This window comes from Humulus lupulus, chromosome 1 (genome assembly GCF_963169125.1).
Source record: "Humulus lupulus chromosome 1, drHumLupu1.1, whole genome shotgun sequence".
NCBI classification, from domain to species: domain Eukaryota; kingdom Viridiplantae; phylum Streptophyta; class Magnoliopsida; order Rosales; family Cannabaceae; genus Humulus; species Humulus lupulus.
In genome coordinates, this window is record NC_084793.1 from 63,077,137 (window position 1) to 63,100,804 (window position 23,668).

Genomic DNA, 23,668 nt, shown 5'->3' on the forward strand with positions numbered 1-23,668 from the left:
TATACCACTAATAAAAGGAAGCGAAGATGTTAGCATGATTTAATAACATCTTTCTTTGATTTTCTTAAGATTATGTAAAACAAATTAGCCTACATTTGTTTATATAAGTATGGTACGTAAATATTAAAAAGTAATCCACCAAATAAATTATATCCTTCTAGCAATCACTTCCCAAATATAATATAAATTATGATGATTATAAATGCTAGTTTTCTATTATATAAAAATATATGTATACTAGGGAAACAAGACCACATATATATACCATGGCAGTAGAAACACAAAGATATGCTCACATGCAGATCAAATGAAAATGAACAAGAGCAAGCAAGAGTAGATAACTATAAGTATATATTCGGGTTCGTAGAAATGGCTGTAGTGAAACGTGCCATTGAGCTTGGAATAGCTGACTCCATCGAAAGCCATGGACACCCCATATCTCTGTTGGAGTTATCATCAGCCTTAGGCTGTGCTCCTCTAGCCCTTCATCGCATCATGAGGTTTTTAGTAAATCGCAAGATATTCAAAGAGTTTAGAAACGACAATGTTCAAGACTCTCAACCTTGTTTACATGCACAAACAGTCCTTTCTCGACTTCTCCTGAGGTCTGGCGAGAAAAGCATGGTGACCTTCATGTTGATGGAGAGCAGCCCTCCTATGATGGCACCATGGCATGGTTTAAGCGCTAGTGTCAAGGCTATAAAAACTCATAATTCTTTGACGCCATTTGAGGAGGCAAAAGGTAAGGATTTGTGCGGCTACGCGTACGGTGAAGCTAATCCTGGCCACAACCAGCTCTTTAATGAAGCAATGGCATGCAATGCCAAGGTCACAATGGCAGTAATATTGGAAAGGTTGTTCATACATTTTTGATGGGATCAGCACCATCGTTGACGTTGGTGGTGGTAACGGAACTGCTTTGCAGATGTTGGTCAAGGCTTTTCCTTGGATTAGAGGCATCAACTTTGATCTTCCTCATGTTGTACCTGTTGCACTACAGTCTGATGGTGTTGAAAATGTTGGTGGTGACATGTTTAAGTCTGTTCCTAAAGCTGATGTTGCCCTTCTCATAGTATAACTATTAAAACTGTAAATGTTTCGCATTGTATACAGACACATGTTATATTATTTTAAATAATATAATATTAAATAATTTGACAAAATATGATTTGTCACACCATGTAACGTATTATTGAGAGTCACAAAATTGGACACATGTGTGTGCCCAAATGTGACATATTTTGGAGTTACAAATTAGTAACTTCCAAATATTATACCATAATGTGTAGATTGTATGTTACACATTTGATTTGGATTTCATAAAGAAATTATGAAATATCCCTATTGGAGACATGTTTTAACTCACATTAGGTGTATGGAAGATAAAAAATCATGTGGGAAAGGGTTTGGGACGTTTTGGAAAAAAACTCAAATTTTATGCATTGAAAATGGCCTGTGGTTGGGGCCACTATTTATCCCTGACCGTGGCTTGGGGTAGAGAGGCCAGTGGCCGCGACCACTGATACTCCTGGGCGCGGCTTGTGAAGCTGACGACCAATGCCACTTTTCAGTTTTTTCAAATTTGAACGATTCTAACACCACAAGTAACTCCCAAATCTCCATTTTAATTCCATAAACATCCAATTAAACATTGGTAACAACAATGGGGATTGGTGCAATTTGAAATTCAAAGGATATCTCAAACTCTATTAATAGGAGCCTAATGCTCACTTGTAAGACATACGGTTTTCTATCCACATAGCACTTGGCTAGAAAATACACTATAGAGGTTTGATAATTCCAGAGAGCTATTTCCTTGAGAGATCCCTTATTGCTTAGAGAATAGGGGGAAATAAGCTTTTGGACAAAGATTTTGAACCTTGTTCATGTTGGTGATCCCCACTACTGTACACTTTGGTTGTGTGAGAGTTTGTGTTCTTATTTATGTTTTCTTCATTCTTTTGTTCATATTGTTCTTATTTACATGTATTATTATTGTTTTGAGTTTGTGTTCTTCCTCTTCTACATCTTTCTATTTACTTGTATTTTGAGCAATAGAGTCAGAAAACTTGTATATCTATCATCTTGTTTTTTGTAACTTTTTGCATAAACTTGTATTTTGGTTTCTCTATTCCCATTGAATATAATATATTCTCAAACAATCAAAAGCTTATTTTTCTTTTCAATGGAAGGATAAACCATAGAAATCTTGTGAGAATCCAAATTTTAAAAGATGGTGAGATAAGGTAATGTTCTTCTTTGGTTTTCCTAGAAGATCTAATTCCTTTCATATAGTAATAGAAATGAGAAGAAGAAAATTTTATAAATGAGGCTTATTGTTTTCTAATCTCCTTTGTTGTGGCAAATATAGTGGTTATATTAGAAGATACTTCATCTGTTAGGAAAACTTATATAAGATCTTTATTTATTTTCATGTAGATCTAATATTAAACAAGTTAATATGAGACAACAAGGAACATGTTTCTAAAATTGAATTCAAAGAGAAATAATAATAAGAATACTTACATTATATGCAGCGGAATGAATGAGTCATTTCTTCAGTTTCTCTAACCCTTGTATCCTTTGTTGCTGAGTATTACAAGAAACTGAACCGTTCTTCAATTTTCTTCACAGTCTTTCAAAGTATCTTTAGAATCACCTAGACTAGGGTGGGCAATTCTCAACACATGAGATAGATATAGAGTGAAGAAGAGAAAGAACAATGAGGCTTAGAAAAGGACTTATGCGGTAGAGAGAATCTAAAACCTAATAGATCTTCTGATCTTCTCAGAAACTTGTGATTCAACTTATGCAATCAACTTATGTTTTCAACTCTCTCTTAGCATTCCTTTTATATACTCAATTAGGCCATTTATTTAATTAAAAAATCAATAAATAATAGTCATTTAACAGCCCTAGGTCAAAATTATCATGGGCTTTAGGCCCGTGAAATTTCTCATTTGATTATAAGCTTATTGGACTTAAAATCAAGGTCTGTATTGGTTTTTATTGATTTAATTAATTAAATAATTATTCAAATTGTTTATCAAATTAATTATTTATAATTCGAAACTTGATCAAAACTTATTTATTAATTTAGATACAAATTTATCTTAATTAATAAATCTGCCTTAATATCTCTTTTCTTCTCTAGATTGTATAACTCTATGAAACTATCCAAAATTGACCTGGTCAACTTTGATAATTGTAATTGATAATTAAATTAATTAATTGAGACTATCTAGATGATTTTATCCAAGGTATAGTGGGGACCATGGGCCTATGAAATCAAGCTCCAATAAGTTATCATAAATCTAACAAATAAATTTACTAACTTATTAATTCCTCGTCACTCTACTAAAGACTCGGAATTGCACCATTGAATTCATAGACAGCTCTACAAGCAATATAGATGCGTTATTAATTATCCATTGTTACAACCATAATTTTCACTCAATCCTCTATAGACGGTCTACAATGAGATGGGACTAAAATACTGTTTTACCCGTCATTGTATTTTATCCTTCAAACACTTAGTTCCTTGTAAATGATATTTCAGTAAACTAATATTAATTACTGAAATGAGATCTCTATCATTTAGCACCTTGAACCAAACTAAAAGGAAACCATCGTTTCACTTTTTTATCAGAGGCTATAGATGTTCATATATATGATTAACACTCCCACTCAATTATACTACCGAGTTCCCAAGATGTAAGTATGGGCTAATCTGTAGGGTAAGTTGGTAATGAATAAGTCAAAGAACTCAAATAATACAATCAGTTAAATACTAACCACTTAGAATTGAGATTGAATTGACCTATGGTCAACTATATCATTTGACCAAAATAGATAATAACGATATGTTTACTTATCCTATCTACTGTCAATATCGGTCCAGTTCGATGTAACAAATACATCTGATCTTATCTACTTTGCTAATGTTCTGGAAAGAACATAAAATTGCGATGTGTAAGTAGATTATATCGTAGATTGGCAAGTCAGTGTAAATCATGTGCACTGACTAATCTGAGGATTAACTTATATTTGAATATAATATTTATATTACACTGTGACAACGTCACTATAAATACAATTAGCTATATGCTCGGGATTTAATAGAAGTTTATATTAAAAAAAATCATTGAAATAAAACATGTGAGCAAAGTGATTGACCAGGTCAAAAAATGATTTCTATTCTTTTATTGATAATAAATGAGATTACAAAGAAATATGGTTTTAATTAGGGCATAAAACCCAAACAAACGCCCACTTGCACTAATTGAATCCAATGCCTTAATTCTAGTAATCCCATTTCCTTGATATGCTTATCAAATGTACCTTATAGTAATGTCTTTGTGAACAGATCTGAAAGATTGTCTTCAGATGCAATCTTCATAACCTTCACATCTCCCCTGGCCACATATTCTCGAATAATGTGATACTTCCTTTCTATATGCTTACTCCTCTTGTGACTACGAGGTTTTTTCGAGTTGGCTATCGCTCCTGTATTGTCACAGAACAACACAAGCAGTTTATCCTTTTTGAGAATGACACCAAGATCCGAATAGAACTTCTTTAGCCAGACTATTTCCTTAGCTGCTTCTTTGAAAGATGAATTTCATGGCGGGACGGTAAACGTCCTTTCTTGAAATTTGTCATCGAGAAACATTCAACCAATTTATCTATGTCAGCTGCTTGAGATAGAGCTAAGAGTCTGTTCTTTCTATCCCTAATGATCTGGATACGTAGAACATAACTTGCTTCACCCAAATCCTTCATTTGGAATTGAGTGCTTAGCCAATTCTTCACATCTGATAATTTCTTAACATTGTTTCCAATGAGTACATAAAGAACCAGGAATACCAATATTTGATTTTCCTTCAGTTGGTAATCATCAACATTTTGTTCAAAGCCATAGGTTTGATTATTTCATCAAACCTAAGATTCTAGGAACGAGAAGCTTGCTTAAGTCTATAGATGGACCTATTCTACTTGCAAACTTTTCCTTCTTGTCCAGCTACTTTAAAACCTTTTGGCTGATTCATATAAATGACTTCGTCAAGCTTTCCATTAAGAAAGCTGTCTTGATGTCCATTTTCCAGATCTCATAGTCGAGAGCGGCTGCTATGGATAGAAAGATGCAAATAGACTTGAGCATGGCTACCGGACTAAAAGTTTCCACATAGTCCACGCCTTCTCTTTGGGTATAACCCTTTGCTACTAATCGATCTTCACTAGTCTCGATATTTCCATCAACACCTCGTTTCTTCTTGTAGATCCACTTGCACCCAATGGCCCTAAAGTCACTAGGTGCTTCCACAAGATCCCAGATGGAATTTGAGTACATGGACTCCATTTCTTGTTTAATGGCTTAGAGCCATAGTTCCTTTTCAAGGCTAGCCATTGCCTATTTGAAAGACAGTGGACCATCATCACTAGTGTCATCAACAACCATATTGGCTTCACCATCCAAACCATAGCGAACTAGGTTCCTAGAAACCCTCCCACTACGATGAGGCTTCATGACCGTTTGCCCAGGAACAGTGGTACTTTCTTCATTTAAAGCGACTTGCGTCGGTTGGACATGAAGAGTGGGAATTTTTTTCATCAATTTGCGTTGATGATGATGGAACATTGGTTGGAATTAATTCTTTAACCATCTCCTCTAAAACTACTTTGCTACGTGGTTTGAAATTTTGGGCATAGTCATTTTCCAGAAAAGTGGCATTCATAGAAGTAAACACTTTCTTTTCTGAATGACTATAGAAAATTTTGCCCCAAGTATCTTTAGGATAGCCAAAAAACATGCAAACTTTAGTTTGCGGTTCTAGGTTTCCCTCCTTTTTTCTCAGGACGTGGGCGGGACACCTCAAGACTCTATAATGGCATAAACTAGGTTCACGACCATTCCAGCGTTCTAAAGGTCTTTTGGGGATTTATTTAGACAGCACGACATTGAGAATGTCGTTCGCGGTTTCAATTGCATGTCCCCAGAACGAAGTTGGTAGAGTTGAGTAACTAAGCATGCATCTAACCAATTCCACTAAAGTTCTGTTCTAGAGTTCTGCTACACCATTTTGTTGTGGAGTACCCGGGGCAGTAAGTTGTGATAAAATCCCAACTTGGAATTGCATATCCAAATATTCTCCACCCCTATCAGATCGCAAGATTTTTAACATTTTTCCTAATTGGTTCTAAGACATAGCTAAGAATTCTTGAAACTTTGAAAATGTTTCTGATTTCCCATGCATTAGGTAAAGACATGAGTATCTAGAGTAATCGTCAATGAAAGTGACAAAATACTCAAAACCACCCCTGGCTTGTACATTCAAAGGTCCACAAACATATGAATGAACAAGTCCAAGTGGTTCTTTGGCCATATCACCATTTGCAGAGAATGGATGCTTGGTTAGTTTGCCTTCTAGACAAGATTCACAGACAAGCAATTCACCAATGGTGAGTTCCCTCAAAGGCATGTCCTTTGTAAGTCTTTGAATCCTATCATACCCAATGTGGCCTAGTCTCAAATGCCATAAATACGTCATGATGTCATTTTCAGTTTTTTGACGTTTATTGGTCCTATGTTAAGCTAGGTAAAGCTACTTTGAATAAATCATTGTTAAGAGAGAGGGGTTCGTTAGGTCACAGAATATAAAGCCCGTTTTCCAAACATGCAATACACAATTGTGATCGATTGAAAGAAATATATATATATATTAAAACTTGTGAAAGTAATAGCAAATTGTTCTAATTGCAACAAGGAAACTGAAATTAAATTTCTACTAAAATCAATAATAAAAAATACATCATTTAAAATTAAAAATTTATTTATGAACTTTAGACGAGCTTTTCCTCTAGCTTGGACTGCAACGAACGCTCCATTCCTAACTCCAAGCTTTATGCCGCCTTCGTCCACTTCCTCCCCCGATTCAAGAAGTTGCAAAGAGTTAGTAACATGGTTAGTAGATCCAGAATCAACAATCCAAATGGATTTATCATTCTATAAAACACATGTTTCTAATATATATGAACTATAATCATTACCTTTGTTTTTAGCTGCTAGAAACTTGGGGCAATCTTGTTTTCAATGCCTCTTCTCTTTGAAGTGAAAACACTTACCTTTACCTTACTTGTTTTTCTTGTTCTTCCCCTTAGGCATCTGTGCATTTGGTTGTGCACTTGTCTTTGCAGCCTTTGCAAGCTTGGGGTTGTTGTTATGTTTATCTTTCCTCTTGTTTCCAGCTTTCGAAGACGAAACTTGGTTAGCTTTAGCCTTAGTTGGATTAGCAGCAGTAGTAGTAGTTGTCTTCTTTTCTCCTCCCTTAGTTGGTCCACCCATGATAGACTATAAAGTCTAAAGCTCGTTCATGAGCTGCGTCAGACCATAGTTGAGTTTATTCAACACATAATTGGTGGTGAATGGCAGGAAAGCTAAAGAGAGACACTTGAGGACTAAGCCAATTTGAGTTTCCTCATCTATGGTTGCTCCATGCAGTTCAGCTTCCTGAAAGTAGTTTGTCATTTTGATCAGATGATCGCGAACATGTTGAGAAGGTGCCATCCGAGCATTGGCATATTTCTTGGTGGCCTCAAAACGAGTCTGCGCTGACTTGGCACCAATCATGTCTTGGAGCTGATCCATGATTTCGTAGGCCGTCTCAACATTCTTCATCTTTGTCTTGAGAGTGTCGACTACACTATTCAACATGTAGTACTGTGCCTTGTTGTTAGCCGCCTGCCAATGCTCATACTTATCCCTCATAGACTTGGTAGCTCCTTCAGGTGGAACTTTCGGGGATTCCTCGGCCATGAGGAACTTGGAGTTGTCACCAATCAATACAATGTTGATGTTCTGGTTCCATTTAAGGAAGTTTTCTCCAGTGAGTTTCTCCATCGAAAGTTGAGAAAGGATGGGAGTAGACACAACCATACTAAAAACTACTTATTATCAATAAAATAGAAATCAATCACTTTTGCTCAATAAAAATCCTATTCACACAAATTTCAAGAAATAATACAACATATACCAAAATATGTAAGATATGAAAAAAAAATACCAAAAACAATCATATCTCTATTTCTTTAGGTTTTTAACTAATCTATGATATCATTGTCCCGGGTTGCAAGAGTAAAAAATAACACTGTGGATGTTCAAAATTCAACATCGGTAAAGAACCCACATCTCATGCCTAAGGTCCTTGGAAGGTCCAAAGCAACCATGTTTGAAGTCCATTTGAACCCTCAAATTAGTACTCAAAATGACCCTGCTCAAATTGACCACTCCACCTTGGACACTAGTAAAGAGCCCAAGTGTCCCGCACACACAGCGCCGTGCGTGCGCACAGCGCCCCACGTGCACAGCGCCCCTGCGCGCCCCGCGCGTCTCGCGACACCACCAGGAGACAAGCGTCTCGCAGCCTCCAAGATGCCACACGCAACAGTCACGCCGTGGTCCTCGTGGTGGCCTCCTCTCACACACTAGCCTCGTCCTTAGGGGTGTCCACGTGGTGACCATGGAGCACGAAGAGTTAGAATACGGATGGTACGGTGTCCACACCAGGCTGGTAGTGGCAGTAAATGTGGTACCAAGACAAGAGCACTTTTGCAGGCCCCTGACATGTACTAGAGAAGACCACCACTCTTCCAACACCACTACCATTCGTACTGCTATCCTGACAGTGTACTCATGTACTATTTTGTCCTGAGGGACCACTATGTACAAAGGAGCCATTAGAGCTCCAATATAAATAGATGATCACCCCTCCAGAAAAGGGGTTGGAAAATTCATTGTATGCAGAGGCTACGAAGCAATATACATTTTTCACTCCATTGTTCATCTATGTTTATCCTTCCATAAGTTCATTCTAAGTTCTTATCTAAACATCGTGTAAAGAACGCCCTAGACTAATACTTATAAAACATTCGCATAACATACTTTATAAAAGAATACCACTCATAATCAAAGTCTCAATGGGGACTTACTTAAAAACCATGCAAGTTGGCGCCATTAGTTTTAAAAGAAAACATAAATTTTTATGCAAAGTTCAAAGAAACAAAAATAAAATTAAATAACTGAGTCCCACTGATAATTAGGAAAGTCTCTTAAAACAAAACATAATTTAAATGGCGTTCTAAGATGATCGTTTTTCCGTCCATAGGATTACCCCACGCCATACACCCCACGATGATAGAACTCCTCACGTCACCACGCATGCCATAAAGAAACCTTATTTGCTACCTGGAAGGAAAGTAAGCGGGTGAGCTAAAAGCCCAGTAAGGAAGTACAAACAATAAGCAAGTAAGGATACAACAAATACAAACACTAACGTTCAACTAAAACATCATGGCATATTATAACATTTTCGTAACATATCATCATAGCATAACGTAAACGTAACATATCATCATATCACATTCATACAGCACACATGATGAGCATGGACTGCTAGTTTTCCATGTCACCCTAATCATATTCATACAGCATACATGATGAGCATGGATCGCTAGTTGTCCATGTCACCCTAATCATATTCATACAACATACATGATGAGCATGGCTCGCTAGTTGTCCATGTCACCCTATGAGGTAAACAAGAGTCTCTGGTCCTTGAATAACCTCGGTGCGTCCGCCCTAGGAGTTACGTCTTTATCTATAGTAACTCGTTGGATGTATCTAACATCCATAAACATATCATTACATTATGGCATTCATAATTCATAACAATTCATTCATACAACAGTCTTACCATTCATAGCATAAAATCATAGAATCTATCTAACTTCCTTACCTCAGGTCCAAGCTAAGAAATTTTCACAATCTTTCAACGAGCCTATATCATAATCAAAACAACATTTCTTAGGTTCATAAAATTACTATTTTTCTCATCCATACAACTCATGTGTGCATGGGCCATGCACACATAATAACAGTTACACATAACATGCAATTATTCTTAACTACACATAAAACCATGAAAGAATAATGCTCATTTTACCTATTTTACATGCATGATCTTTCTATAAAAACCACATAGTTGAATAATAAACATAATTTTGGACGTAAAAGTGGATTTGCATGTAACATGCATACGTGGGAACATTACGTAATTGCAACGTTTTAAAAACGATAATTCTACATTTCTTACTTTTATTGTTTTAAAATTAATAGACATATAACATGCTTTATTAATTTTTCATAAAATTTCTATGTTGATTAAATTTCTCAAAACATTATTCTATTTTATAAAATAATTTGATTTAGCTTAAAAATAAAATATGTGACAATTTCATTTATTAATCTCAAATTACAAAGAATTAACAAAAAGCTTGGAATTAATTAAAATACCTATGTTTAATATGTTTCTTAGAAAAATAAATTTTAACATTGGTTAATTGTGTTACATAAATGATGTGAGAAAATATATTTTTAAGTGTGGGAAAAATATATTTTTATTTAAATTATTTAAGACTTAGTTTTATGTAACATAAATCCATATGTGACAATTTAAATAATCATTTTTTTAAACATTTTAAACCAAACTTTCAGCCACTATTTAATTTCTTTAAAAATCACAAATGAATAGAATCTAAATATTTTTCTCAATCAAAATAAAGGAAAATCATAACTTATCAAAATATGCATTCATACCATTTTAAAATACTATTTTTCAATATTACCATAACTTAGGATAATAATTTTATTCCAAAAACTCATCAAATTTATTTTAGTGAAACACACTTCACATTTTCTTACAAAAATTCCAGCAACTATTTTATCTTAAAAAAAAATCACCATATTCAATATAAAAACCTCATATTTTTCTAAAAATTCAATAAAAATTCTGTAGGTAATTATTTACACACAATATAATTCCAAAGCATAATTAAACTTCACATTAAATTTCTTAAAACATCAAAACATTTGCAAACTTTATTTGAGCACTCAAAACATTAATCTCATCATGAACAACATCATGAACAACATCAGCAAGCACATTAAATCATAAAATTTATTCCTTTCATTATATTCACAAAATTCATGCTCATTTATGCACAATATTTCAACACAAACCCTAGCATGCTTCTAACCTCTTTATCCATTTTAATCACATCATGAGTATACAATAATTCATCATTCACCTTAGAACTTATTCACAAGTCATGAACAACAACCACCATTGATCTTGTGTTACATATATTCTCAATACATTATTACCATGCAATTATTCCAAAAATCACAACCATCATAACTTCATACAAGATCTTGCCACAACCTATCATGTTTCTAAAATTTTCATTGACATAAAACATAATAAAAATAACCATCATGCTTTTGAAAATCCCTCTAGGCCGAAACACATCCAATAAACAAATAACCTATTCTTTTCATGTATTTCAAATACTCATCATCACTACACATATTCTTATTACACAACCATAAAATCAAACCCAACATCATAAACTCATGCATAAAATAATAAGAAAACACTCCATCAATCCATGAACATCATAACATTAGGGTTATAGATTTGATACCTCTCTTGATTGTAAAATCAAGAATACAAAATGATCAACACCCAAACTTCACCACCCCTTGTTCAAGCCTAGGGTTTTTTGAAAACCACCATGAGGAGGAGAAAGAAATCCAATCACACACAACAATTAAACAAAGTCAAAATCATATAATCAAGAAAAAGAGATTGGACAAACAAAAATACAAGAAAAACATACTCTAGACTTGGTTCCTCTTCACCTTCTTCTTCTTTCTTCCTTTCTTTCTTCTTCTCCCTCTCTCTCTCTCTATCTCTCTCTCTAGGTCACGGCAGCCACACAAGAAAATGCCCTCCTCTTCCTTTCCCTTCCCCTTTATTCAACTCTCTCAATAAAGCCTCACCAACATAAAATGGTAAGTTTCCTATTTCCATTATTCCCATTTAATTTTCTCTTAATTTCTTATTATTTTCTTTTATGATAATAGATATAAAAGAATAAAGGGTGATCACATTCCTATCCCAAAATAGCTAGTGTCTTCCAATTTATGATTTTATTGCCTTAAAAAAATAATCCCTTTCCCACTACACTACACGCCCAACACTTGCCTTTTTTTAATTTTATTTATTTATTTTCCTATTTATTAAAATAAAACTACCCAAAAATATCAATAAATGACAATTATAAAATGTGTAGAAAATCCACACATGTGCACCCTATTACCATATACTAGCATACACTAAAACACTAGGGTGCATCACTGTCTACCATGCACCTTAGTGCATTCAACCAAAACTCTCATAATTACCTCAATTGTCACACTTATTTAAAATGTAACACTAATAGTAAAATAAACATGTTACACAATTATTCACTTATTAAATTAATTAACCAAACAAACAACTAACAAATTTAAATTCAAAAGATTATACCAAACAATTCTAACAATTAAATAAAATAATAAAAATCAAATAAAACAAACAACAACTAAATAAAATAAACAACATTTAAATAAAACAATTCATCACACTTAACATTTAAATAAAATAAATCACAAAATTTAAATAATCTAAAAAAAAAATTGGTATACTACACATCGCCACATTTACCTTTGAGTTTTCCGACCTAATTTCGTTGACGAGATTTCACCGTCAACAAACACTAGTTAAATAAAGTTGTAAACTTATTTAATAATGGACACCATTATTAACAACCTACTATTCAATCAAAATAGGAAAATAAAATCTCTTATTTTATGAGCTAGACCCACAGTTTCGATAATCAATAGATTTAATCCTAGTAGTCACCGTAGGGGTGTGTCTAGTAGAGTTTGACCTATAATTATCTATCTTTCAAAATCTAGCCTTGTCAAAATAACTAATGAGCACCTTCCGTAGGGGGACGAATCAAAGTATCTCAATGCCCCATTAAGATATTGAGCTTGTTAAACTAACGATTGAGATCGAATATTATTCTTACAATAAACCTATTATAAAATTAAAAATTTTATTTTTATTATTTATTTTCGAAAATTAATTACTATGGTTCTCCAAAAAATTGAAAAGATTAAATTCTTAAAACCAAAATCCTATAATTTTCTATTAATTCTAAAGTGTCACATTGAAACTACTTCAGTTAATTTAGAATTAATTTGTTGCTAATCAATATTTAGGTTTTACTAATATAATGAACCTATACAATTAAGTCCAACTCAGGTAAATGGGCCTTAACAATTGGATTTGTATGGAGGAGGGTTGGGTCCAATATGTCGTTCCCACTACAAAGGCCTCCATTCTTCCATACAAGGTCCAACATACAAGAATTTAAATCTTCGTTTTATTAATTGATTAGGTCCACTATAGTCATGCAAAGCAAATGGGCATTCACAAGTGGAACCACCCACAAGAGAGAAATTTAAACTTTACATTTTCAAATTTTCTAATGGACCCGAATCAAACCTAAAATTTTATGAATATTATATTTGGCAAAATCCACCCAAACGGGGTAAAGGAACCAATCCTCGAGCCCATACCGAGCCCTAAAAATAGGACTTGCTGAAGTTGACCTAGCCTTGGGGCGCTGCCCCATGTCAGTGAGACCCATCTCCTTGCTCTGCCTAGCGCTGGGGCGCCAGGAGGGGTGTTGGGGCGCCACCTGCAGCACCAGATTTTTCTTGTCTTCTCCTCTGCGACTTCCCTTAAAAACCATGCTTCCAACCCAACCCCAAACATCATTCAAGCATGTCATTTAACCCCAAAACTTCATCCATACCCCAACCTCATCAAAACCCAAGTAAACTTCCTCAAAAACATCCATTGATTCCCAACTAATCACTTCAAATTTCTTAACTAAAAACCATTAGAAAAACAGAGTATAACTAAAGTTTCATGCATGAATTCTTACCTCAAGCTGGATTTGAGTCCTCTTCAATGGATGAACTAAAGTTATAAGCTCCAAACTTTGATTTCCTAGCTTGGTTCTTCAAATAGGGTTCAAAAATCCAAAGAGAAAATTAAGGAAAAAGATGCACGGGAAAAGGGAAAATCTTGTTCTGTTTTTTATTAAGTTGATGACCTTGTACAGCTTACTAAGGTCATATATATACTTAGGTAAAAAGACATTAATGCCCTTAAGCTTAAAATAAAACCCTTAATAACACCCAAAGGCACAAATGTCATTTCTCCTCTAATCCCGCTAATAATAATTAACGTTCTCCAAAATTCTCAAATACCAAAAATTAATATCTCGTTACCCTTTAATTCACAGCAACTCTCTAATCATCAAAATACCCCGAGACTCACCCCGAGCCTCGAACTTAATCACGTTATGACTGAACCGCTAATCTGCACTCAAAGATCGTCTCATGTCGAATGGCTCGAATAAATCCACATTATAATGTGGCCTCAACAATAAATCACTGGCATGCATACAAATATACAATTACGCCCTCAACGGACCAAATTACCAAAATACCCCTGTGATGAAATGTGGACCCATATGCATGTATTTAACATCATATTATAATATAATTCACATAAACATACATGTAATCATTTAATGGCACAATAAATCAATTATGGCCCTCTCGGTCTACTAATCCAGCCATTAAACCGCATTAGGGATTTTGGGGCATTACATGAATTCTTCTTAAATTTTCTTCATAGTCTTCCAAAGTATCGTTAGAATCACCTAGACTAGTGTGGGTGATTCCCAACACATGAGATAGATACATAGAAAATAAGAGAAAAGAACAATGAGGCTTAGAAAAGGACTTATGCGGTAGAGAGAATCTAAAACCTAATAGATCTTCTCATCTTCTTAGAAACTTGTGATTCAACTTATGTAGTCAACTTATGTTTTCAACTCTCTCTTAGCATTCCTTTTATAGACTAAATTAGGTCATTTATTTAATTAGAAAATGAATAAAATAATTGCCAATTAACAGCCCTGGGTCGAAATTATCATGGGCTTTAGGTCGAAAAAAACCAATCCCCGAGCACCCAAAGTCATCCCGAGCCCTAAAAATAGGACTTGCTAAAGCTGACCTAGCGCTGGGGCACTGCCCCAAGTAAGAGAGACCCATCTCCCTGCTCTGCCTAGTGCTGGGGCGCCAGGAGTGGCGCTAGGGTGCCACTTGCAAGACCAAATCTTTCTAGTCTTCTCCTCTACGACTTCCCCTGAAAACCATGCTTCCAAACCAAGCCCAAACATCATTCAAACATGCCATTTAACCCCAAAACTTCATCCATACCCGAACCTCATCAAAACCCAAGTAAACTTCCTCAAAAACTTCCATTGATACCCAACTAATCACTTCAAATTCCTTAACTAAAAACCATTAGAAAAACAGAGTATAACTAAAGTTTCATGCATGAATTCTTACCTCAAGCTGGATTTGAGTCTTCTTCAATGGGCGAACTAAAGTTATAAGCTCCAAACTTTGATTTCCTAGCTTGGTTCTTCAAATAGGGTTCAAAAATCCAAAGAGAAAATGAAGGAAAAAGATGCATGGGAGAAGGGAAAAACTTGCTCTATTTTTTATTAAGCTGATGACCTTCTACAGCTTGCTAAGGTCATATATATACTTAGGTAAAAAGACATTAATACCCTTAAGCTTAAAATAAAACCCTTAATAACCACCCAGGGCACAAATGTCATTTCCCCTCTAATCCCGCTAATCATAATTAACATTCTACAATTCCTATTATTTCCAAAATTCTCAAATACCAAAAATTCATATCCCGTTACCCTTTAATTCCCAGCAACGCTCTAATCACCAAACTTCCCCGAGACTCTCCATGAGACTCACCCCGAGCCTCGAACTTAATTCCGTTATGACTAAACCGCTAATCTGCAGTCAAAGATCGTCTCATGTCGAATGGCTTGAAAAATTCTACATTATAATGTGGCCTCAGCAATAGATCATCGACATGCATACAAATATACAATTACGCCCTCAACGGGGCAAATTACCAAAATACCCTGTGATGAAATGTGGACCCATATGCATGTATTTAACATCATATTATAATATAATTCACATAAACATTCATGTAATAATTTAATGGCTGAATAAATCAATTATGGCCCTCCCGGTGTACTAATCCAGCCATTAAACCACATTAGGGATTTTGGGTCATTACAACTATCCCCTCCTTACAAAAATTTCGTCCTCAAAATTTACCTGAACAGCTCGACATGCTAACTTCGCATATCTGACTCCACCTCCCAGGTCACTTCCTCGACCTTGTTGTTCCTCCACAATACCTTCACCAACGGTATCGTCTAATTTCTGAGGACCTTGTCCTTTCTGTCAAGTATCTGGACTGGCTGTTCCTCGATCTGCCTCAAACTCTAGATCTTCATAGCTCAAAACATGAGTCACATCAGATACAAACCTCCAAAGAGCTGAAACATGAAACACGTTATGCACGGATGACAATGCCGGAGGTAAGGCCAACCTATAAGCCACCTGACCAATCATCTCCAGGATCTCAAATGGACCGACAAATCTAGGGCTCAGCTTGCCCTTCTTCCCAAATGTAGAGTCCAAGAACTTTACTTAGCTAATTTTTTAGTAGTATTATAGTATGTTTAAGTGTTATCTTTGTTACTATGGATTTTTGGTTCAGACCGGGAGTTATTTGGACACTCATAGTAGTACTTATAGATTTTCTAAGTTTAACCTATAGTTTAAGAATATTAAGTATAACCTAAGGTTTGATTAATGTGTCTGATATTAAGGATTATATTATTATATTATAAGGTTTAGACATCAACCAATAGGATTTTAAGCACATGTTTTGAATGGTAATTAAGGATTAAGTATTTTTGAGGATTAAATTAAATAAGGGTAAAAGTTTGAATGTATAGGGTCAGTCAGCAGCTTTGAGCACGTTGAGGGCTTAGTCAAGGCTGTTTACTCCATTCAAACTCAGCTAAAAATGTGTAAATTCGTGTTTAAATATTCAGCGTATGCCGATATATCGCAGCTATGGGGGGCGATATATCGCAGCACGTAGATACGGAAAACACGAATCGATGCACGGTCGCCTCGGGAACAAAGGTCCAGGCGATATATCGCCTATAGGGGGCGATATATCGCCTCCACCAGCATGTTTTCAAATACATTTGAATTCTTTTCCCTTCAGCCATTCAAACTCCTTCAACAGTCCAGCATCTTCTGAACGAGTCTTCAGCGTCTGCTGAACGATTATTCAAATGATTTTCACCTAAAAAGCCATTATTTTTATTCAAGTAAAATCAAGATATTTTCATTCCCAAACTCTATAAATAGGACCTAGTACCCAGCCATTATTCACAATTTGCTCTAAGTTCAGAGGCTGCTAGTGTTAAGTGAGTGTGAGAGTGTAAACCCTTGGTTTGGGGAAAAAACTATAAGCTTAAACATCATAAGCTTATCAAACACTTGGGAAGTGAGTTCTATAGTATTTCGGTGAAGGTTAGATTGATCTTGCAATCTTTGAGGTAAACCCAAAACTATAGTTCCTTTCTGTATTTTATGTTATTTCCTTTCTCAAAACCTTCTACTCAGTCCCCTAACCTTATTCTTATTTTGGTTAGGGAATCCAAGCTTTTAAGCATATAAGTCGGTAAGTATGTTTTCTATGGTTTAGTCTTTCCATCTCTTTCATTTCATCTCCTTTCTTTATACTTACTCTTTCTTATGGTTTTAGGAGTGTTCCAACAATCCCAACTCAGTCCATAATCTCGGTAACTTTGGTAAGGAAAATAGGCTAGAATCAATATGTTATGTGCTTATGTTATCTATATGTTTTATGTTATTAAAAGTGTTATGATATGTATATGTGTATGTTTGTAGGCTTGGGCATATGACCCATATGACTAACAAGACCCCAAATGGGTTATGGGCATATGACCTACTTAGCTAGTAGGACCCCACTAATCCCATGGGCATATGCTTGTTTAGTCTATGGGACCCCAAGTAATAATGGCCATTATAATAAGTGTATGTTATATGTATTATGTTAAGTCTTTATGTTTTCTTATGAAATTATGTATATGACTTTGTGTTAGATTTTCCTTGCTGGGCATTAGGCTCACTCCTTTCTGTTTATGTGCAGGAAAATAAGTTTAGAGGCGGAAAGATTCGTGACGCTTGGAGAATGTGTATCGATGATGAATGGAGTCAAGGGGCCGAGCGTTATTCGATTCGAGGATATAGTCTCCTTTTATGTTTTTATGGTTTTTATGTGTATTTTCCGCATTATTATGTAATGTCTTTTATTTTAAATCATGTTTTATTTTACAAACAATGGGATCCCATAATCCTTCTTAGTATTCTGTTTATTTGTAAATAACTCTTATTTTTTTCAAGTTACTCAATAAATTATGGTATTTTTGTAAAAATGTAAGTTTTATGTATAGTTTTGATAATGGTCCAATTAGTCTAGATTAGTGGGTCATTACAGTTGGTATCAGAGCAAACGGTTCCTTCGCATGAAGTTCTCCTCGATACACATGCTCAAAGCTTCGAATCGGACCGCCAAGTAAGTATTTAAGTTACAAGTTACAAGTTACAAGTTACTTTGTCTATGTGTATAGCTAACAACTTTAGTGTTTGTGTTTCAGTTAAGAATGAACGGAGCCTTAACCTACCAAGATATCCGAGCCATTAAGGCCTTAAAAAGAATAAGGGAGCCAAGAAACACCGTAGGAGCCCTAGAAAGGATTACTCGAAGGTTGCTCTTGTTTCACCAAGCGATAGGTGGCCTTCAAGAGGATAAACAAATAATGCTAAGATCAACCGAGCAATATGTATTAGTAATTAGGTTGTTTAAGGATTTTCATTCTGTAATAGCAGCCTTAGAAGAAATATGGGAAGAAATGCGTGAGGAGGATGAATTGCCTTTAGCCATGAGATACTATTTCCTCTTAGTTAGGTTTATCGCGAAATTTGAGTTTCAGTTCACAAATGAGCAAAAGAATAGGATTCTCACAAACCTTCTTAGAGGGCATTTTGATGCTCATGATAATGATGACTATGAGGCAATAGATGATGATATGTTAGATGACGGATCGGATGTAGAAGATCCCGATTTTTAGAATAGCTAGTTTTTCATTGTTTGTTTTGTTTATTTCTTTACTTTATGATTGTAATAAGTGAAAATTATTTTTTCCAAATTAATTTCATGTTGTTTTTCTATCATGTATGAGTTTGATTTTATTTTCGCAATCATAATAAGTAATAAATAAAATGAATAATGACTAAGTTCAGTGAGGGTGGATACAAATCAATGAACCAAGTTTCCTTATTGAGAGTTAGGGGGCCTTAGTAGTGGGAACGATTTTACTGATCCCAGCCCTCCCTCAATATAGTTAACTTCGGAACAAAGATAAGTTTCGAGCCTGAGAATTAAGTCATATAGGATGATTAGAAACACACTTAGAAAATAAAGATGACTTGTTTTTTCTAAGTTTAGAAACTCACTCTAATAATAATAAAGACCTATATAATCTTTCATAAGAAGTCATAATAAATAGGTCCGAGATATGTTTGTTTTAGAATAAGTTTTTGCCTTAGAGCCTATTACGAAAAAGTTCTAACATGTTTCTTTTAACTGTTAGAACTCTGCTACGATGTCTCTCCGAAGATCTGCTCGCACCAACGGGAATGCTTCCAACGATGTTCCAGCGACCAATGCGGTCCCTACCGTTCGCCGAAGGGGAGTACGTGCTACTGCTCACCGCAACGCGCCGGCACAGCCAGCTGACAACACTGCAGAGATTGCCAGACTGCGACAACAAGTCGAGGAACTTCTGCAGCAACAACGCCAGCAGGCTCAATCTCAGCCTCAGCCTCCGCCACAGCCGCAGCCACAGCCAATGGCCCCAGCACCCCAACAAGTCGGTCCATATGGGGGATGGCCTATGACGAACTACGCTCCATATCCTGTACAGCATATGGAGCCGGTGTACGAGAGGTTCCGAAAGCAGCACACTCCAAACTTCGAAGGGACTACGGACCCCTTTGAAAAAGAAGAATGGCTAAGGAATGTGGAGCCGATCCTAGCCCACATGAACCTTAGTAATGCAGACCGCATATCCTGCGTCTCATCTTTGCTCAAGAAAGATGCCAGGATATGGTGGGACTTGGTCCAGCAATCCCATGATGCTGCCACCATGACGTGGACCCAATTTGTGGAGCTCTTCCACAAGAAGTACTACAATTCAGCGGTACTTGCTACGAGAGTTGAGGAGTTCACCAATCTGAGGCAAGGGAATTTAACAGTGGCGGAATATGCTCGTCAGTTTGATCGCTTAGCCAAGTTCGCGGCAGAGTTAGTTCCGACCGATTATCTGAGGGTGAACAAATTCGTGAGAGGACTCCAACCAAAGATTGAGATGGGGGTGAAGCTAGCAAACCCGGGAAACACTTCATATGCCGACGTTCTTGAGACGGCAATTGAAGTAGAAAGGTTGCAAGCCAACGTGAGCAAAGAAGAAGCCAGCAAGCCGGAACCTAGGCAGCAGAGCCAACCTCAGGCCAGTCGGAACAACAATCAGTCCAGCAACAGTCAGTCCAACAACAACGGTAACGGACAGAAGAGAAGGCATCCTGACAACAAGCAAGCTGACAAAAATAAAAGGGCACGACCAAATAATGGGGGAAATAGGTCGAGCTACGTGGAATATCCGCCACGTGCCAAATGTCAGAAGAAGCATCCTGGAGAATGCCGTGCCAACACCAAGGAGTGTTTCAACTGTGGTCAAGAAGGGTATCGTAAAAGAGACTGTCCTCAGCAAAAGCCGGAAGGAAAGAAGGACGAAAAGATGGTTCCTGCTCGGGTTTTTGCTTTAACCCAAGGAGAGGCGGATGCTAGCAACAAGGTGGTCACAGGTCAGGTTTCCATCCTCAATAAATTATGTCATGTATTATTTGATTCGGGAGCCACCCATTCGTATATTTCGTTAGGAATGATAGATAAACTAGACAAACCTAGTGAAAGATTTAGAACTAGGTTTGCAACCGAGTTGCCTTCGGGCAAAGTAGTTCTATCATCACGAATTGTACGAGGCGTACCAATCAAGATTGAGGACAAGGAACTAGAAGGAGACCTGATAGAGCTGGTGATCAAAGACTGCGACGTCATACTAGGCATGGATTGGCTAGCACGGCATGGCGCAACGATCGACTGCAGACGCAAGAAAGTTTGTAGAGGGCTTTTCTAAGATAGCCACTCCACTCACCAACCTGACCCGGAAGCAACAAAAGTTTAACTGGAGTGATAAGTGTGAGGAAAGCTTCCAGTTGCTTAAGGATAAGCTTTGCTCAACACCAGTACTTAGTGTCCCAACACCCAACGACAAGTTTGTTGTTTACTGTGATGCACCAAAGTTAGGATTGGGATGCGTACTGATGCAAAATGACAAGGTGATAGCCTACGCCTCACGTCAGTTAAAGGAGTATGAACAACGCTATCCAACTCACGATATGGAGTTGGCAGCAGTGGTCTTTGCGTTAAAAATCTGTCGCCATTATCTTTACGGAGAACGGTGCGAGATTTATACGGACCACAAAAGTTTAAAATACTTCTTACTCAGAAGGAGCTTAACATGAGGCAGCGCCGGTGGTTGGAATTAGTAAAGGATTACGACTGCGAAATCCTATACCACCCGGGGAAGGCAAACGTAGTTGCCGATGCCCTTAGCCGAAAAAGTTATGGGAACTTAGCAGCCTTATCCGGAATAGAAAAGCCACTGCAACAGGAGCTTATCAGTGCCGGAATAGAAGTGGTTGTAGGCAAGCTGGCTAACTTGTCTATCCAATCGAATCTGCTAGAAGACATACGGAATGGTCAGAGACATGATGATTCGCTAGCAACGCACATGGATGCAGTTAGAGAAGGCAAGACTACAGATTTCTCAATATCCAGTCAAGGTTTATTGAGATATAAGGATCGGGTATGCGTGCCAGACGATCAAAGTATTAAGAAGACGATCCTAGAAGAAGCGCACAGCACCCCATACTCGGTTCATCCAGGGTCTACCAAGATGACTCATGACATCTAGGCAGTCTATTGGTGGCCAGGGATGAAGAAGGACATAGCGGAGTATGTATCTAAGTGTCTGGTATGCCAGCAAGTAAAGGCGGAGCATCAGCGGGCTGTAGGTTTATTGCAACCGCTTAGCATACCGGAGTGGAAGTGGGACGATATAGCCATGGACTTCGTGACGGGTCTGCCAAAGACAAATAAGCAGCATGATTCTGCTTGGATAGTCATAGATAGACTAACCAAGTCGGCTCATTTTCTGCCTGTTAAGACTTCTTATACGGCAGACCAATATGCAGACATCTACATCCAAGAGATTGTACGATTGCATGGAATCCCCAAGACGATAGTATCAGATAGAGGATCAGTGTTTACGTCAAGATTTTGGAGAAGCTTACAGCAAGCCATGGGTACTAAGTTAAGTCTTAGTACAGCTTTCCATCCTCAGACAGATGGACAGTCAGAGCGTACGATTCAGATCTTAGAGGATATGCTATGCGCATGTGTACTTGACTTTGGAGGATCGTGGAACAAGTACTTACCGCTGATCGAGTTCTCGTACAACAACAACTACCAGTCGACGATCGAGATGGCACCTTATGAGTTGCTATATGGAAGAAGGTGCCGATCACCGTTGCACTAGGACGAGGTAGGAGAAAGGCAGCTTCTAGGGCCCGAAGCTGTTAGGCAAGCTCAAGAAGCAGTAACGCTTATTAGACAGCGTATGCTTGCTGCTCAAAGCCGTCAGAAGAGCTATGCGGATACCAAGCGACGCGATGTGGAGTTCCAAGTTGGAGATCAAGTCTTCCTGAAGATATCTCCTATGAAGGGTGTCAAGCGGTTCGGGAAGAAAGGCAAGCTCAGTCCCCGATTCATAGGTCCTTTTGAGATATTGGACAAAGTGGGACCAGTTGCGTATAGACTAGCCCTACCGCCAGCACTAGCCGATAGTCACAACGTCTTCCACATCTCGATGTTACGCAAGTATGTGTCAGACCCATCTCACGTCCTCAAGTACGACACCATAGCGCTCCAGAAAGACTTAAGTTACGAGGAACGACCGGTTAGCATCCTAGATAGGGGGATGAAGCAGTTACGGTCCAAGAGCTTTCCTATAGTTAAATTCCTATGGAGCAATAGTTCTGAACCCGAGGCAACGTGGGAGTTGGAAGAGGACATGCAGAGCCGGTATCCGGAGTTATTTGGTAAGTAAATTTCGAGGATGAAATTCTTTTTAGTAGGGGAGAATTGTAGAGTCCAAGAACTTTACTTAGCTAATTGTTTAGTAGTATTATAGTATGTTTAAGTGTTATCTTTGTTACTATGGATTTTTGGTTCAGACCGGGAGTTATTTGGACACTCATAGTAGTACTTATAGATTTTCTAAGTTTAACCTATAGTTTAAGAATATTAAGTATAACCTAAGGTTTGATTAATGTGTCTGATATTAAGGATTATATTATTATATTATAAGGTTTAGACATCAACCAATAGGATTTTAAGCACATGTTTTGAATGGTAATTAAGGATTAAGTATTTTTGAGGATTAAATTAAATAAGGGTAAAAGTTTGAATGTATAGGGTCAGTCAGCAGCTTTGAGCACGTTGAGGGCTTAGTCAAGGCTGTTTACTCCATTCAA

General features: G+C 36.9%; 1 pseudogene; it reads left to right on the forward strand.

Moving 5' to 3' along the window:
* Positions 1 to 288: 288 nt before the first annotated feature.
* The window catches only part of LOC133815595 (acetylserotonin O-methyltransferase-like), a 72,050-nt pseudogene continuing 48,670 nt past the window's right edge, over positions 289 to 23,668 (forward strand).